This window comes from Microtus ochrogaster, chromosome 19, assembly GCF_000317375.1.
Source record: "Microtus ochrogaster isolate Prairie Vole_2 chromosome 19, MicOch1.0, whole genome shotgun sequence".
NCBI lineage: Eukaryota > Metazoa > Chordata > Mammalia > Rodentia > Cricetidae > Microtus > Microtus ochrogaster.
In genome coordinates, this window is record NC_022021.1 from 47996892 (window position 1) to 48000726 (window position 3835).

Sequence of the window (3835 nt, forward strand, 5' to 3'; positions counted from 1 at the left end):
TGGACATCCCTGTGTGGACATCCCTGTGTGGACATCCCTTTGTGGACATCCCTCTGTGGACATTCCTCCGTGGACATCCCTCTGTGGACATCCCTCCATGGACATCCCTGTGTGGACATTCCTTTGTGGACATCCCTCTGTGGTCATCCCTCTGTGGACGCCTGCAGGATCTGAGCCATGTAAGACATCCTTCTGTGACCTCCAGAACAGGAGCCATGTGGGACATCCCTCTGTGGACATCCCTCTGTGGACATCCCTCTGTAGCCTGCAGGATCTGAGCCATGTGGGAAATCCCTAGTGACCTGCAGAAGCCAAGCCATGTGGGACATCCCTGTGTGGACATCCCTGTGTGGACATCCCTGTGTGGACATCCCTGTGTGGACATCCCTGTGTGGACATCCCTGTGTGGACATCCCTCTGTGGACATCCCTCTGTGGCCTGCAGGATCTGAGCCATGTGGGACATCCCTCTGTGGACACCCCTCTGTAGCCTGCAGGATCTGAGCTACATGGGTCACTCTGACACAGAAGTGGGCTCAATTTTCTGAGCAGACACTGGCTAGGAAGACTAGGGTAGACCGTCCACAGCTGTAGCATCGTGTCTGCAGGCTAAGCATTTGCTCACAAGTTGTTCTGCTTTAGTGTGTTCCACCCAGCCTCACTGGGTTGGATGACTTGCTGCCTTTTCCCAGGTTCCACAAGAACTGTCTCCTTCTTGCTTGGCCAGCGACTCTGCCTCCTCCAGTGTGTAGCTTCCCTTGCTCCCCTGTTGTGTGATGTTTTACTCTTTTGTCTTTTTTGGGGGGCCCACCACCCAGCTCCCAGATAAATCACACACACAGGTTTATTCTTAGTTATGAATGCCTGACCTTAGCTCTGCTTGTTTCTTGCCTGCTTTTCTTAAATTATCCCAGCTACCTTTTGCCTCTGGGCTTTTAGCTTTCTCTGTTTCTGTATACTTTTCTTTACTTTCCCCATGGCTTGCTGGGTGGCTGGCCCCTGATGTTCTTTTCTCTTTCTTCTCTTGCTCCTCTTCTTCCTCTTTTCTCCTGTTTATCCTCTCTTCCTGGTAGCCCCACCTATCCTTGCTCCTGCCTTGCTATTGGCTGTTCAGTTCTTCATTAGACCATCAAGTGTTTTAGACAGGCAAAGAATCACAGCTTCACAGAGTTAAACAAATGCAGCCTAAACAAAAGCAACACACCTTAAAATAATATTCCCCAACACTCCCCTAATCAGAAAAATCTAACTTTATACTAATGTCCTTTGGCTGTTGGAGTCCATCGAAAGAAGCTTTGCCTTTATAAACCTGGAATCTCACGTCTCAGAGAAACAAACACCTCTTCCCAATGACTCCCCAGTCTCTGGCACATATCACAGACGGTCTGTGGGCTGAACTGATATTTCGGGCTCTGTGTTTGTAAGAAACAATATCTCTTGGTAACCCCGCTGTTTTTAACTGTTATTATGGAAAAATTTTGAACACCTATAAGAGCTGAAACAATTGTATAATGGAACCATGAGTCCCTTTATTCAGCGTGACAAATTACCATAATTTTTCAGTCATGTTCCATCTATTTTTTATTGGAGTGCTTCTAGAAAACCCAAGCTATTATATCATTTTGCCCCAAATACTTCAGTGCACATTTATAACCATTTTTCTAACCATTCAGCCACTATTTCAAGTAACAAAATTAATAATTGCTTTCTACAGCTTCACATCAGGACAATATTGCGGTCCTTGTGCCGTCTCTGCTTTATTGTGCTCAAGTCAGGATGTGAAGTCCTCGGGTTCTTTGCAGTTACGAAGCTCTGAAGTCTTGATAACACAACTACCCTTCCTCCACCTGGAGAAATTAATCAGTTACCCTACAGAATGGTCAAAATTGTTGGCTTACTGTCATCTAACATATTCCTGTGCCTGCTGTAATTCCCACTGAGTTAAAGGTGACACCCAGAGTGTAGATTAAGGCCAGTTTCGGTTCATTCTCTCTCTCTCTCTCTCTCTCTCTCTCTCTCTCTCTCTCTTTCTCTCTCTCTCTCCCTCCCTCCCTCTCTCCTCTCCATTGACCTTTCCATAATAGTTTTAGCCTATATCGAGTGTGACTTAGCTCCATTACTTGACTAACTGTTGTCAAAACATAATCCAAAAGTGGTTTTCTAATTCCATCATTCCTCCTGATTATCTTATATATCTTATATTTGCCTATAAAGCCCAAAGAAGTTTGATGCTTAAGGTTACGATAAGGACTTGATCAGGGCAGTAAGTCAGCCGAGTATAAAAGCCAGGGGCATCAGGCCTTCTACACCCCTCACAATATCAATATTTATGTCTTTTTTTGTTTTTTGTTTTTTGGTTTTTTCGAGACAGGGTTTCTCTGTAGCTTTGGTTCCTGTCCTGGAACTAGCTCTTGTAGACCAGGCTGGTCTCGAACTCTCAGAGATCCACCTGCCTCTGCCTCCCGAGTGCTGGGATTAAAGGCATGTGCCACCACCGCCCGGCTTTATTTATGTCTTTTTTTTAACATCAAGGACAAGAAATCCAGTGAGGTAAAAGCTTGTTCATCTCTCCACGGACCCTGGCCTGTGTCCTGATCTAGATAAGATGGTTTGGGTGGACAATGGCTTTCTTCTCACTCATTAGTCCTCATTTTTCCCATGACCTTGGCTCAGATTTAGAGGCCAGTGCGAACACGTTATTAATAGTGCCTGTATACTTGACTTCATGATGCTCTCTTAATCTGCAGGGAAACACAGCCAGGCAGCCCTCCTCTGAGCCACAAACATGAGTACATATTGGCCCACCCCTTAAGACCGTCAGCAAACAGACCAAATGCAGAGGCATGCTTACACCAATTTAGGATATGTTAGATGCTGTGAATTAAAGTCCCAATTACAGGGCGCCACTTAACTGAGTTTATGCTGCTATTTTAAAACAGTAATTAACTGTGCCCAGTTATGTAGCTTCCCTACATCTAGGTTTGGTTGTCAATCTATTGAGCTAGGTGGCTTTTCCTAGCCTTAGTGAGGGTGTATGAGAAATCAGTATAAATATAGCCTGTTTGCCGCGCAAGATGTGCTGAAGTTACAGCCAATGTGACCAGACGGCAATCTCCTCTCATTTCTCCTTCCCGCCTGGGGTTAGCAGAATGGCTTCTAAGCGAGCCTCTCAGGAGAAACAGCACAGGCTTCCCACTGCAGTATGGGCAGCATCCCTGACCTCTGACCAGTCCGTTTCCCGGAATTCACAGAGCCTCTGTGAAATACGGGCTCACGCCTCTCTTTGGAGACCTTCAGACAGCTGGATCCCGGTACATAGCACTTCCGTGCCGTACACACAGGCATCAACATGCACAGTTTCCACGTAGGCCAGAGTGGTGCAAAAGGAAGGCTGATCTGATCCCTGTGCACTCCCAAATACCCAGTTTGCCTCTATTCTAGTAACTTGCTTTTAGAAGAGGGATTTTATGCTCCCCCCTTCTTGGCATGGGGTTTGCAAGTTAAGAGTCAAAGGTCTTAAACACATAGATGCATCTGAACTTGCTTTCCCTTGAATTTTATTCAGGTACCTGGAATACACAAAAGGTCACACAAAATTTATCTTTAAAGGAATTAAAACCTCGATAGTTGGAAAAACAATAGTTCTGTTTGTCTTGCTGTTTGTCCATGTCTCACAGCGTCTCTTACATCCTCAGCCTCACATTGGACTCGAGAGCTGCCTCATTCCACGGAAAGATACCAGTACAACATATGTCTGTGCTGATCACATGAACAGAAAGATACCGGTACAACATATGTCTGTGCTGATCACATGAACAGAAAGATACCGGTACAAC